This window comes from Mustelus asterias, unplaced genomic scaffold (assembly GCF_964213995.1).
Source record: "Mustelus asterias unplaced genomic scaffold, sMusAst1.hap1.1 HAP1_SCAFFOLD_493, whole genome shotgun sequence".
Classification (NCBI taxonomy): domain Eukaryota; kingdom Metazoa; phylum Chordata; class Chondrichthyes; order Carcharhiniformes; family Triakidae; genus Mustelus; species Mustelus asterias.
This window is the reverse complement of record NW_027590445.1, coordinates 158,628-172,623: the sequence shown is the minus strand read 5'-3', so window position 1 is coordinate 172,623 and position 13,996 is coordinate 158,628. Positions and strand designations below refer to the sequence as shown.

General features: G+C 55.5%; 1 pseudogene; it reads left to right on the top strand.

Annotated features, from left to right (window-relative positions):
* Positions 1 to 4,458: 4,458 nt before the first annotated feature.
* The window catches only part of LOC144486849 (SWI/SNF-related matrix-associated actin-dependent regulator of chromatin subfamily A member 5-like), a 31,048-nt pseudogene continuing 21,510 nt past the window's right edge, over positions 4,459 to 13,996 (top strand).

The following is a 13,996-nucleotide window of genomic DNA, read 5'->3' as shown; positions in this document are numbered from 1 at the left end:
CATTCTTGCTGAATGAAATGCCCAGATTGACGGTAATAATGATGTGAGTTCCCTGAATAAATCAACTATTGAGACAAATGATGATTTCAAAGTGATTATTTTCAAATAGTATTCAAGCAAATCTGTGTCATTCACAGCAGAAGGCTCGCAATTGAATTATGGCAAATATTTATTTTTTTGGCATAAACATCCAAGGACACAGAACAACTTGTTGATTCTTTTAGGTGGAGGCTTCAGATCCAGTGCCGTGCAGTTAGAAAATAATCTTTGTCATCCTCCCCTGATTCACTGCTTGTGAATGAATAAGAGAAATATCCAAGAAAGGTTCAATTACGCATCAGTTTAAAGTTTGTTCATTAATGTCACAAGTAGCGTGGGCGGCACGGTGACACAGTGGTTAGCACTGCTGCCTCACAGCTCCAGGGACCCGGGTTCAATTCCAGCCTCGGGTCACTGTCTGTGGGAGTTTGTACGTTCTCCCCGTGTCGGCGTGGGTTTCGTCCGGGTGCTCCGGTTTCCTCCCACACTCCAAAGATGTGCACGTTATAAGGATTGGCCGAGCGAAATGGCCCCTTCGTGTCAGGGCTCCAGCAGGAGGATTACAAGGGCTTCAGAGATCAAGTCTGGGTGGGAGTGTTGTCAGTACAGGCTGAATGGGCTGAATGGCCTCCTCCTGCACTGCAGGGATTCTATGAATCTGTGATTAATTCAGCACTCAAATTAAAACTTCAGTGCTTGAGAGAAGAAACATTAAGGACGTTTAAATCAAAATAAAGTTTATTTATTAGTGTCAAAAGGAGGCTGATATTAACACTGCAATGAAGTTATTGTGAAAATCCCCGAGTCTCCACACTCCGATGCCTGTTCGGGTTACACTGAGGGAGAATTTAGCACGGCCAATGCACCCTAACCAGTACGTCTTTCAGACTGTGGGAGGAAACTGAAGCGATGTGGGGTGTGCGGGGGAGCGGGCGCGCGGGGGAGGGGGCGCGCGGGGGAGGGGGCGCGCGGGGGAGGGGGCGCCCGGGGGGTGGGGCGCGCGGGGGATGGGGCACGCGGGGGAGTGGGCGCGCAGGGGGGGCGCGAGGGTGAAGGGGCGCGCGGGTGAAGGGGCGCGCGGGTGAGGGGGCGCGCGGGTGAGGGGGCGCGCGGGGGAGGGGGCGCGCGGGGGAGGGGGCGCGCGGGGGAGGGGAGCGCGGGGGAGGGGGCGCGCGGATGAGGGGGCGCGCGGAGGAGGGGGCGCGCGGAGGAGGGGGCGCGCGGAGGAGGGGGCGCGCGGAGGAGGGGGCGCGCGGGTGAGGGGCGCGCGGGGGAGGGGGCGCGCGGGGGAGGGGGCGCGCGGGGGAGGGGGCGCGCGGGGGAGGGGGCGCGCGGGGGAGGGGGCGCGCGGGGAGGGGGCGCGCGGGGGAGGGGGCGCGCGGGGGAGGGGGCGCGCGGGGGAGGGGGCGCGCGGGGGAGGGGGCGCGCGGGGAGGGGGCGCGCGGGGAGGGGGCGCGCGCGGGGGAGGGGGGGCGCGCGGGGGAGGGGGGGCGCGCGGGGGAGGGGGCGCGCGGGGGAGGGGGCGCGCGGGGGAGGGGGCGCGCGGGGGAGGGGGCGCGCGGGGAGGGGGCGCGCGGGGAGGGGGCGCGCGGGGAGGGGGCGCGCGGGGGAGGGGGCGCGCGGGGGAGGGGGCGCGCGGGGGAGGGGGCGCGCGGGGGAGGGGGCGCGCGGGGGAGGGGGCGCGCGGGGGAGGGGGCGCGCGGGGGAGGGGGCGCGCGGGGGAGGGGGCGCGCGGGGGAGGGGGCGCGCGGGGGAGGGAGCGCGCGGGGGAGGGGGCGCGCGGGGGAGGGGGCGCGCGGGGGAGGGGGCGCGCGGGGGAGGGTGCGCGGGTGAGGGGGTGCGCGGGTGAGGGGGTGCGCGGGTGAGGGGGTGCGCGGGTGAGGGGGTGCGCGGGTGAGGGGGTGCGCGGGTGAGGGGGTGCGCGGGTGAGGGGGTGCGCGGGTGAGGGGGTGCGCGGGGGAGGGTGCGCGGGTGAGGGGGGCGCGTGGGAGGGGGCGCGTGGGGGAGGGGGCTGGCGGAAGAGGGGGCGCGCGGGGAAGGGTGCCGCGGGTGAGGGGGCGCGCGGGGGAGGGGGCGCGCGGGGGAGGGGCCGCGCGGGGGAGGGGGCGCGCGGGAGAGGGGCCGCGCGGGGGAGGGGCGCGCGGGGGAGGGGGAGCGCGGGGGAGGTGGCGCGAGGGTGAGAGGGCACGCGGGGGAGGGCGCGCGGGGAAGGGGGCGCACGGGGGAGAGGGCGCGCGGGGGAGGGGGCGCGCGGGGGAGGGGCGCGCGGGTGAGGGGGCGCACGGGTGAGGGGGCGCGCGGGTGAGGGGGCGCGCGGGTGAGGGGGCGCGCGGGTCAGGGGGCGCGCGGGGGAGGGGGCGCGCGGGGGAGGGGGCGTGCGTGGGAGGGGGGGTGCGGGGGAGGGGGTGCGGGGGAGGGGGTGCGCGGGGGGGGGCGTGCGTGGGAGGGGGCGCGCGGGTGCGGGGGCGCGCGGGTGAGGGGGCGCGCGGGGGATGGGGCGCGCGGGGGTGTGGGCGCTCGGGGGAGGGGGCGCGCGGGTGAGGGGGTGCGTGGGGGAGGGGCTGTGCGGGGGGAGGGGGGTGTGCGGTGGAGGGGGGGCGCGGGGAACGTGGGCGCGGGGGAGGGGGTGTGCGGGGGGAGGGGGGTGTGCGGGGGGATGGGGGTGTGCGGGAGGAGGGGGCGCGGGGGAGGGGGGCGCGGGGGAGGGGGTGTGCGGGGGAGGGGTGTGCGTGGGGGTTCGGGGGAGGGGGTGTTCGGGGGCGACGGCGCGGGGGAGGGGGGTGCGGGTGGAGGGGGGTGCGGGGGAGGTGGTGTGCGGGGGATGGGGTGTGTGGGGGAGGGGCTGTGCGGGGGAGGGGGATGCGGGGGAGGGGGCGTGCGGGGAAGGGGTGTGCGGGGGAGGGGGTGTGCGGGGGAGGGGGTGTGTCGGGGAGGCTCTGTGCGGGGGAGTGGGGATGCGGGAGAGGGGGCGCGCGGGGGAGGGGGTGCGGGGGAGGGGCTGTGCGGAGGAGGGGGTTGTGTGGGGGAGGGGCTGTGCGGGGGAGGGAGGGTGCGGGGGAGGGGGTGTGTGGGGGAGGGTTTTGCGGTTTATTAGATTTTATTAAATTGTCAATTTTTCACGGACAATGAACAGAACCCGCACTTTCAGACTGTGGGTGGAAACCGGAGCATCCGGAGAAAACCCATGCAGACACGGGGAGAATGTACAAACTTTGCACAGGCAGTGAGCCAAGCCGGGAATTGAACCTGGCTCTCACCTTCCCACTTTAGAACGCTGTGCACGTGATCAGAGACATCCCTGACCTTGGCACCCGGGAGGTAACAAACCATGCGGGAGTCTCTGTCCCGACCACAGAACCTCCTGTCCGTACCTCTGACCATTGAGTCCCCTATCACTACTGCTCTCCTCTTCTTCATCCAACCCTTTTGCGCTGTAGATCCAGACTCAGTATCAGAGTTCCGGCTGTCGCAGCTTGTCCCAGGTAAAGCATCTCCCACAACAGTATCCAATTCAGTATACCTGTTGTGGAGGGGTATGGCCACAGGGGAACCCTGCTCTGTCTGTCCTTTCACATTTCCATTTCCTCTCCTTACAGTAACCCAATTTCCTGTGCGTTGCTGCTTTTAGGTGTAACTACCTCCCGAAAGCTACTGTCTATAAACTCCTCATTCTCCCGAATTAGATGGAGTTCATCAAACTCCCGCGCCAGTTCCCTAACACGCTTTGCCAGCAGCTGCAGCTGGATGCATCTTTTGCAGGTGTTGTCGTCAGGGGACACCGGAGGTCTCCCTGATCTCCACATCCTGCAGGAGGAGCATTCCAACATCTTGCCTGGCATTTTTTTTTCACTCTGGGGACAAACAAGAAAATAACTTTCTGGGTTAAAAAACCTCCTCTCGATTTTGCCTGTTCTGGCCGAAGCCCGTTAAGCCAAAGCCCTTCAGCTCTCACTCTGCTCCCTGCTGTTTGCTACGACTCACACAATTTTTACAGATGCACCAAGAAAGCATTCTTTCTGGTTGGATCACAGCTTGGTCTGTCTCCTGCTCTATCCAAGACTGCAAGAAACTACAAAGGGTCGTGAACAAAGCTCAGTCCATCATGCAAACCAGCCTCCCATCCATTGACTCTGTCCACAATTCCTGCTGCCTCGGAAAAGCAGCCAGCAAATCAAGGACCCCACACACCCCGCACATTCTCTCTTCCACATTGTTTGTACCTTTTGAATATTTATTCAGAATAAAAAAAGTATTAAGTCCAATCAGAGTCACCACTCGAGGGACAAACCAGATTCAAGCTGGCAAGACAAGAATCTCCATCCCATCTTGTCTTGATCAAAAAAGATGGACGCTGACAGGATGAGGCATTGCAATATCTCCCGGGCTTGATCTGGGCTTCATTCTGGCCAAACGGCCAAGATGGCATTGAAATATTGCATCAGGTAAGGCCTCAGATTAATCTGATTGGCTACCCTGATCGCTTGCTCTACCCGAGCAGAGGCAAATCATTCTCGCAGGCATCAGCACACCCCAAGTGCAATGGGCGAGCCACATCCCATGTCTGATCATGGTTTCACTCCTGCCACCTTCTTCCATTAGGGGAAAGATATAGAAGTCTGAAATGATGCACCAACCGGCTCAAGAACAGTTTCTTCCCGGCTGCCATGAATGGACCGACCTTACATTCAATTGATTTTTCTCTGCACCCGAACTATGACTGTCACACTACATTCTGCACCCTCCCCTTTCCTTCTCTATGAACGGTATGCTTTGTCTGTATAACGCGCAAGAAACAATACTTTTCACTGTATACTAATACATGTGACAATAATAAATCAAATCAAATTGCCTCCCCTCCCCCATTGGCCCCTCCCTTCCCCATTGGCCCCGCCCCTCCCCCATTGGCCCCTCCCCTCCCCTAACCTACCCCCTCCCTTAACCTCCCCCCGCCCCCTCTCGCCTCCTCCTACCTCCTCCCCCCTCCCCTCCTCCCCTTCCCCTCCACCCTCCCCCCTCCCCTTCCACCCCCCCTCCTCCCTTCCCCCCACCCCCCTCCCTCCCCCCTCCACTTCCCCCCTTCCACCCTCCCCTTCCCCCCCTTCCCCTCCCCGTCCTCCCCACTCTCTCCCCACCTCCTCCAACTTCTCTTCCCCCCTCCCTCTTCCTCCCTCTCCCCCCTCTTCCTCGCCGCCTCCACCTCCCCATCTCCCCACTCCTCCTCCACCGTCGCCCTCCCCCTCCCATCACCCTACCCCCATCCCTTACCGCTCTCCCCTCTTCCTACCCCCTCCCACTCCCCTCCTCCTCCTCCTACCCCCCCTCCCCCCTCCCCTTCCCCTTCCCCCTCCCCACCCCTCCCCCTACCCCTCCCCCTCCCACTCCCCTGCCCCCCTCCCCAAGCCTCCCCTCTTCCTGCCCCTCGCCCCTCCCCCTTCCACCCTCTTCCCCCCTCCTCCTCAAGCCGCCCTCCCCTTCCCCCCTCTCCTTCCCCCCCACTCCTCCTCCCCCTCCCCTTCTTCCCCCTTCCTCCCCCTCCCCTCCCCATCCCCTCCCCTCCCCCGTCCCTTCCCCACCTCCCCTCCCCCCGTCCACTCCCCTTCCCCCTCCCACCCTTACCCCCCTCCCTCCTCCCTCCCTTCCCTCTCCCCTCCTCTTCCTCCCCTCCCAACCTCTCTCCCCCCAGTCCCCTTCCCCCCCTCCCCCACCTCATTCCCCCCTTCCTCCTCCTCCCCATCCCCTTCCCAACACCCCACACCCCTTCCCCCCTCTTCCCCCTTCCCCCCCTCTTCCCCCTTCCCAACCTCTTCCCCCTTCCCCCCTCTTCCCCTTCCCCCCTCTTCCCCCTTCCCCCCTCTTCGCCTCCTCCCTCCTCCTCTTGCCCCGCTCCCCTTCCCCCCTCTCCTTCCCCTCCTTCCCACCTCCCCCCTCCTTCCCCTCCCCTTCTCCCCCCTTCCTCCCGCTCCCCCGTCCCCTCCCCCGCCCCCTCCCCTTCCCCCCACCCCACCCCTCCCCCGCCCCTCCCCTTCCCCCGACCCCCCCGCGTCCCCTCCCCTTACCCCCTTCCCCCTTCCCCCTCCCTTCCCCACATTCCACTTCCCCACTCCCCCTCCCTCCCACCCTCCCCTCCCCCTCCCGTTCCCCCCACCCACCCTCCCTCCCCCATTCCCCTTCCCATTCCTCCCCACTTCCCCCTCCCCTTCCACCCTCCCCCTTCCTCCCCACTCCCCCCTCCACTTTCCCCTCCACTTCCCCACCCGCCTCCCCCTTCCTCCCCTTAAACCCTTCCTCTCCCCTCCCCCCTTCGCCACCCTCCTTCCCCCTTCCCCCCTCTGCCCCCCTCTTCCCCCCTCCCTCCTCCTCATGCCGCCCTCCGCTTCCCCCTCTCCTTCCCCCTCCCCCTCCCCTTCTTCCCACCTCCCCTCCCCCTCCCCTCCCCCATTCCCTCCCCGTCCCCTCCCCTTCCCCCCTCCCCCCTTCCCCCTTCTCCCCCTCCCCCCATTCCCCTGCCCCCCTCCCCTTCCCCCTTCCCCCCTCCCCCTCCCTCCCCGCATTCCCCTTCCCACCCCCATTCCCCCTCCCCCATTCCCCCCTCCCCTTCTTCCCCCTCCCTCCTCCCCTTCCCCCCTCCCCCTCCCCACCTGCCTCCCCCTTCCCCTCCTTTCCCCCCACCCCCTCCCCCTCCCCTCTCCCCTCCAGTCCCCACTCCCCCCCTCCAACCTCCCCCCCTCCCCCTCCCCCCTCTCCCCCCCTCTCCCCTCCACCCCATCCCCTCTCCTCCCCCTCCCCCCTCCTCCCCTCCTTCCCCTCCCCTCCCTTCCCCCCCTTCCCCCCTCCCCCCTCCCCTACCCCCTCCCCTCCCCCCTCCCCTCCCTCCCCTCCTCCCCTTCCCCCTCCCCTCCCCCCTCCCCCCTCCCCCTCCCCTTTTGATTCCCTTTCCGGGAGTGAAAGTGTTGATGTACGCGGAGAGATTAAAGAGTTTGGGGTTGTACTCACTGGAGTTTAGAAGGATGACGAGAGATCTGATCGAGGTATATAAAATACTAAAAGGGATTGATAAGGTTAACATAGACCAAATGTTTGGGGGGGAATCTTGAACAAGAGGTGACAGCTATATGTTGAGAGGTGGTAGATTTCAAGCTGAAATGAGGAGCGATTACTGCTCACAGAAGGTGGTGAGTTTGTGGAACTCGGTAGCCCATAGCGCAGTGGAGTTTGAATCATTAAATGGTTTCAAGAAGGAAATAGATATATTTCTGATTTAAAGAAAGAACAGGTTAAAGAGATAAGGGGAACAGGAGGGGAGATGGGTTGGAGACCTGGGAGAGATCAGCCATGATCTGGTTGAATGGTAGATCAGGCTCGAAGGACTGAATTGCCTACTTCTCCTCATTCCTCTGTGCCGATGTAACATCTATACCCAAACAAACATGGCTCAATGTTTCGGATCCCAGCAGCTTTTGGGTCAGTGAAAATTTGGGAGGTGTAACAACTCCTAAGCCTTTTATTCTGGGTGCGATTACTTGCCAGTCGGCTGGTTGCTGCCCCTTCTTTTGCATTGCAGAAGTGACTCAGTTCTAATATTTCCCAATTCCCAGTGGAGATTTGACCCAACTTGTTCTGCTGGGCTAGCTTATCAGCAGTGAAATAATCAGAGTATGTGTCTGAATACAACTTTACCATTCCATCTCTGTGCTGGTTGGCAGTGTGAAAGGGTGAACTGTTTAGTGGTATTTGAGAGGGAGGGGAGGTGGTGGACTGGCCAAGTTCTCTGTGACCAAAACCAATCATCTCCGCTGCGTTTTATACCCTGGTGATGGAACAGAAAATTCATCTTGCACAATGTTGTTCAGAAGATGGCTCGCTTGCCTTGTCATTCTTATCGAGAGGTCGTGCTGCAATGGATCATTAAGGATTTTCTTGCCTCTTGATTCAGGGTCCTGATTCAAAAGTGGAAGTAACAATTTTGTGGGTATAATTAGTGCACCTACTGAGGAAGACAGAAGCAAAATATAAGACTCTAAAATGGCCTCTAATTGGAAAATGAATTTCAATGAAAATGCGTGTTACACTTTTCTATGAAGAATAAAGAAGTCTCATGCATCTCGGATCAATGTGCAGAGGATTCATCATTATAAGCAATGATGCAGATTAATGAAACCATTTTGAAACAGTAAACTAAGCACTCAGGTTCATTCCAAGGTGTGTAGAATTGAAAACTGGGGAAGTAATGTTTTATAAATCCTGCATGTTGGGATGCAGCAGTAGGCCCTGACTTTGCCGTCTAAACTGCCATCTTAACCCCTGGCATGAGGAGCTGGTGGACCTCTGCATCTAGGAATAAGGCTATCCAAGCCAAACCTTGCTCACGGTTCCTCCCACACACTCGCTTTGAATTTGCATCTCCTTTCTTAACGCCCTTTGCACCCTTTTATTGTCCATTCCTACTGAGCTGTTGACCACCCCATTTCTTGTTCCCATGTTAACTGATATTGTCAATGGGTTCCCTTTCCTTTGCTACTGTCCCATTCCCCTTAAAATCTGACACCATCACCAACTTTTTTAAAAAAACTACCCCTCTCCCTCTGTCCTTGCGAATTTCCTCATCTCTAACCTTCCTTTTCCCTCAAATCCCTTTCCAACTTTCCTACAGTTTGATGTTTGACTTGTTCAAACACATTTCTGTCATGTCTCAGTACTGAAATTCTCAGCATCAGATAAATGGTGTCCTGTGTAACTGTGAGCATGTTAAACTGTCCTTGATGTGTCTGCGGCCTTTGACATATTTGAGCATCCGATCCCCTTCACCGTTAGGTTGGATGAGACTGTCCTCGTCTAGTTTGATTCTTACCTGTCCATCCATAAACAGAGACTGAACCACAGTATTTGTAACCTTTTGACCCTGAGGTGACATTTTGACTAAACATCAGCTCCATCACCAAAATATCCCACTTACATTTTTGTAGCATTGCCCTGCTCCCACCCTTATTCAGCTGATCTGCTGCTGAAACCTTCGTTCGCATCTCAACTATTCCAGTGCTGTGGCTGGCCTCCTGTTTGCCAACCTCCATAAACTTTGTTCAAAACCCTCTGAATCCTAACTTGAATCAAGTCTGTTCAACCATCACCTCCAGTCTAGCAACGCCTTAGTTTTCATGTCATCCTTGTTCTCAAATCCATCTAATGCCTTACCCCTTCCTGCCTCTTGCAGTCCCGCAGATCGTTGTGCTCCTTCATTTCTGGCAACTTGCACATCCCTGCCTTTGACGGGTGATCATGATGCACAGTGGTTAGCACTGCTGCCTCACAGCGCCAGGGACCCGGGTTTGATTCTCGACTTGGGTCACTCACTGTCTGTGTGGACTTTGCACATTTTCCCCCTGTCTGCGTGGTTTTCTTCCGGCTGCTCCAGTTTCCTCCCACAGTCCAAAAGACATGCTGGTTCGGGGCATTGGTCGTGCTAAATTCTCCCTCAGTGGCGACGAGGTGATTTTCAAAGTAACTTCATTGCAGTGTTAATGTAAGCCTACTTGTGACGTTGATAAATTGCCTTTAGCTGCCTCAGCCCTGCGTTTGGCATACTCTTCCTAAACCTCTCCCCCCTTTAAAACGTACCAGTTTGACCACATCTATACTAATATAACTTGTGGCTCAGTGTTAAATATTTTTAGACCAGTCCCGTGGAGTACTTTGGAGATTGTTTCTATGTTAAAGGTGGTTAAACCACACATTGATGTATTCTGTGCAGTTCTGGCTTCCAAATTATAAAAAGGATACAAAGATGTGAAAAAGAAGATTGACACGGGTGATAGTACAACTGAGAGGCTATCCTGTATCAGGAAAGACTGGGCTTATTTTCTCTAGAAATGGAAAGACTGATGGATGGACGGCCTGGTAAGTTAGCACAGGCCAATTGGACTGAATGTCTTGTTTCTTGTCATCTGTAATGACAAATAATGTTGGACCTGACTAGCGATAGCGGCAGTTTGCTGGGGAGATGAGATGAACCATTATGAAATGCCTATTGTAAGTTCATGTTTCTCATTAGGTGCAACGTAGTTGGTAGCATTCTCACCTCTGAGTCAGGTGGTTATGGGTTCAAATACCACTCCAGTGACGTCAGACTAGAAATCCAGATTGACACTACGACAAAGTACTATACTGTCAAAGGTGCCGCCTTTCGGATGAGACACAACCCATTCTTCCCTCTTGTTCTGGTATAAAGGCTCCCAGGGCAGCATTTTGAAGTGTCCTGTGTCCTGTCTCGTGTTTATCACAGTAAGAAGTCTCACAACACCAGGTTGGAATGCGAGTGGAGGGAGGGTTAAGCACGGGTGCTTAACCTGTGCTCAACCCCCTCTCCACTCACACTGTCTGTACCTTTAAGAATTGATTACCTGTAAAGACTCGCATTCCAACCATTATTTTGTAAATTGAGTTCGTGTCTTTATATGCCCTTTTTGTGAACAGAACTCCCACTCACCTGATGAAGGAGCAACGCTCTAAAAGCCTGTGGCTTGTGCTACCAAATAAACCTGTTGGACTTTATCCCCTGGCGTTGAGACTTCTTACTGTGCTTACCCCAGTCCAACGCCGGCATCTCCACATCGTATTTATCACTCAGTTAATATCATAAAAACAGAGTATTGAGGTCATGAAAGGTACTATAGAAATATAATTCCTTGCTTTTTTTTATCTCTACCCTTTGAGATTAGAGATTAGGCAAAATAGGGTTTTGAATCAAGATTCATTCTCAAGACAAAAGCTGGTTTTATTGTCTTAGGCATTTTCTTAGGCAAACCTGTCATCTACTTTGCCCAATTTAAAGGGAGAGAGAACATTCCCTCGGTACCAAATGGCATTGGCCCTGTATGGAACGTGTATTGTTCTGCTTGGAAGTCCACCTGATAAATGAAAAATCAGCGGGTGTAATATTTATAATGCAGTGTCATTTGGATGAATAAATTTTCCACTCTGCAAGTTTCTGTTTGTGATAGACCTGTTTATTGACTGTTCATCTAATGTTTTCTGTGCTAGATGGACAGTGGGTGATGCAGCATTTATATTCAAAGTGCCTAAACCAGAGGTGAAAGAGGAGGATCCGCCTATGAAGAAAAAATGGTAAAATCAGTAAAGGAAGCATTTGTTGAAATTATTTTCATTTGTACATCGTATTGCAATTCATTCATACATGGAAAGTCTCTTTGCTTTACATTCATTTTAATTTGGATCAAATAGTTAACAAATTAGAAATGATTAGGTTATCATCTTGGGGGAACCAGCTGTGCGTCACTGCCACCACCCAGAGAAAGGACAGCTTTGCTCGAGGGTGCTGGTCTTGTTTTAAAATTTTCAGCTTTACCGCTCCATCTTTTAGAGCAGGAGCCCATTTAATCCTCGTCCATCAGTGCTGATTCGCAATACTTTCAGCCTGAATTCCCTTCGGAGGAATTTCAGTATCCTGACTTCACAGGGTGGTTAGTCCCATTTTTGAAAGCTGGCACTGGCAATTGCAATCTTTCATTCGCTGAATGATGCACATCATTCAATATTAGATAACTTAGAATATGGCCAACTTGCAGAAGGATCAAACTATTGTTAGATCAGAAATGATAATGCCCTAAGAAGACGATTATAATGTGGTAACCACAACTGATAGGTGAGATATATGCTTCCACAGTAAGTAGTGGCCTTTTAAAGTTGATTGATATTTCCCCGTTCCTTGTGTTGTGATGCTTTCAACTAAGCAGAGGTTTTGTGTCCTATTTGTGTTGTGGCCGTGAGGTGAATGGCCATCCATGACATTGAGGGGATATTTGACTAAGCACCTTCCAAGGCAACGCAGCCACTTGATTGTCACTCCATTCACCACCCATAAATTGGCAGCAGTGTGAACCATATGCAAGATGCACGACAGTATCTTTTCAAGGCTCCGTTGACAGCACCTTCCAAATCCATGACCTCTAACACCTAGAACAATAAGGACAGCAGGTGGAAGACAACACTAGGAGGGGCAAGAGTAGACCACATGGCTCTTCGAGCCTGCTCTGCCATTCAGTTTGATCATTGCTGATCTTGGGCTTCAACTCCATTTCCCCGTCCATTGTTGGTGTACGTACCACACAGACTGCAGCTGTTCAAGAAGGCTGCTCACCACCACACCCACCTTGAGGGTAATGGATGCCGGTCTAGCGAGTGATGCCCACGTCCCATGGCTCTCCTTTTTGTGGGGTGCGATAAGTGGAGTTGTGGCCTTTTCAAATCAGCAATTAGTTGTCTTTTTGCATTGTTCAACTGTATAAATATAAACTGTATAAATATTCCCAGTGCTTCATGGATGGAACGAATCATATTTTTAATCTCTCAAAATTGAGCAGGCTTTGACTTTCTAAACTTGGACACTCTTGCTTTGGTTTTGCAATATCCTCTGAGCAAATGGAGCAATTTTAGCATCAGGGTAGTGGCAGCAAACCATTGGAAATGCTGTAGAATAGTGGTTATTAACTAGTAAGCTATTTCAGAAATATTGTGGTCGATAAATGGCTGCTTTTATCATAAGGTTTTAACCACCAAGCTTCCTCCTCTTGCCCACACAAACATTCTACTAACTTGTGCTTTTAACACTTTTTTATCGAGAGTTGGATTAACATCAGTACAGATTCAGTCAGTAACACAGGGTGCTAGGGGAGAGGGGTTACTGAGTGACAGTGTGAGGGAGCTGGATTAACATCAGTAGAGATACAGTCAGTAACACAGGGTGCTGGGGGAGAGGGGTTACTGAGTGACAGTATGAGGGAGCTGGATTAACATCAGTACAGATACAGTCAGTAACACAGGGTGCTGGGGGAGAGGGGTTACTGAGTGACAGTGTGAGGGTGCTGGATTAACATCAGTACAGATACAGTCAGTAACACAGGGTGCTGGGGGAGAGGGGTTACTGAGTGACAGTGTGAAGGAGCTGGATTAACATCAGTTCAGATACAGTCAGTAACACAGGGTGCTGGGGGACAGGGGTTACTGAGTGACAGTGTGAGAGAGCTGGATTAACATCAGTACAGATACAGTCAGTAACACAGGGTGCTGGGTGAGAGGGGTTACTGAGTGACAGTGTGAGGGAGCTGGATTAACATCAGTACAGATACAGTCAGTAACACAGGGTGCTGCGGGGAGAGGGGTTACTGAGTGACAGTGTGAGGGATCTGGATTAACATCAGTAGAGATACAGTCAGTAACACAGGGTGCTGCGGGGGGAGGGGTTACTGAGTGACAGTGTGAGGGAGCTGGATTAACATCAGCAGAGATACAGTCAGTAACACAGGGTGCTGGGGGGAGAGGGGTTACTGAGTGACAGTGTGAGGGAGCTGGATTATCATCAGTACAGATACAGTCAGTAACACAGGGTGCTGGGGGGAGAGGGGTTACTGAGTGACAGTGTGAGGGAGCTGGATTAACATCACTACAGATACAGTCAGTAACACAGGGTGCTGGGGGAAAGAGGTTACTGAGTGACAGTGTGAGGGAGCTGGATTTACATCAGTACAGATAGAGTCAGTAACACAGGGTGCTGGGGGGAGAGGGGATACTGAGTGACAGTGTGAGGGAGCTGCATTAACATCAGTACAGATAAAGTCAGTAACACAGGGTGCTGGGGGGAGAGGGGTTACTGAGTGACAGTGTGAGGGAGCTGGATTAACATCAGTACAGATACAGTCAGTAGCACAGGGTGCTGGGGGAGAGGGGTTACTGAGTGACAGTGTGAGGGAGCTGGGTTAATATCAGTACAGGTACAGTCAGTAACACAGGGTGCTGGGGGGATTGCGTTACACAATGACAGTGTGAGGGAGCTGGATTAACATCAGTACAGATACAGTCAGTAACACCAGTTTCCACATCCTTCCTCATTACAGGAAGGATGTGGAAACGATTGAAAGGATGCAGAGGAGATTTACAAGGATGTTGC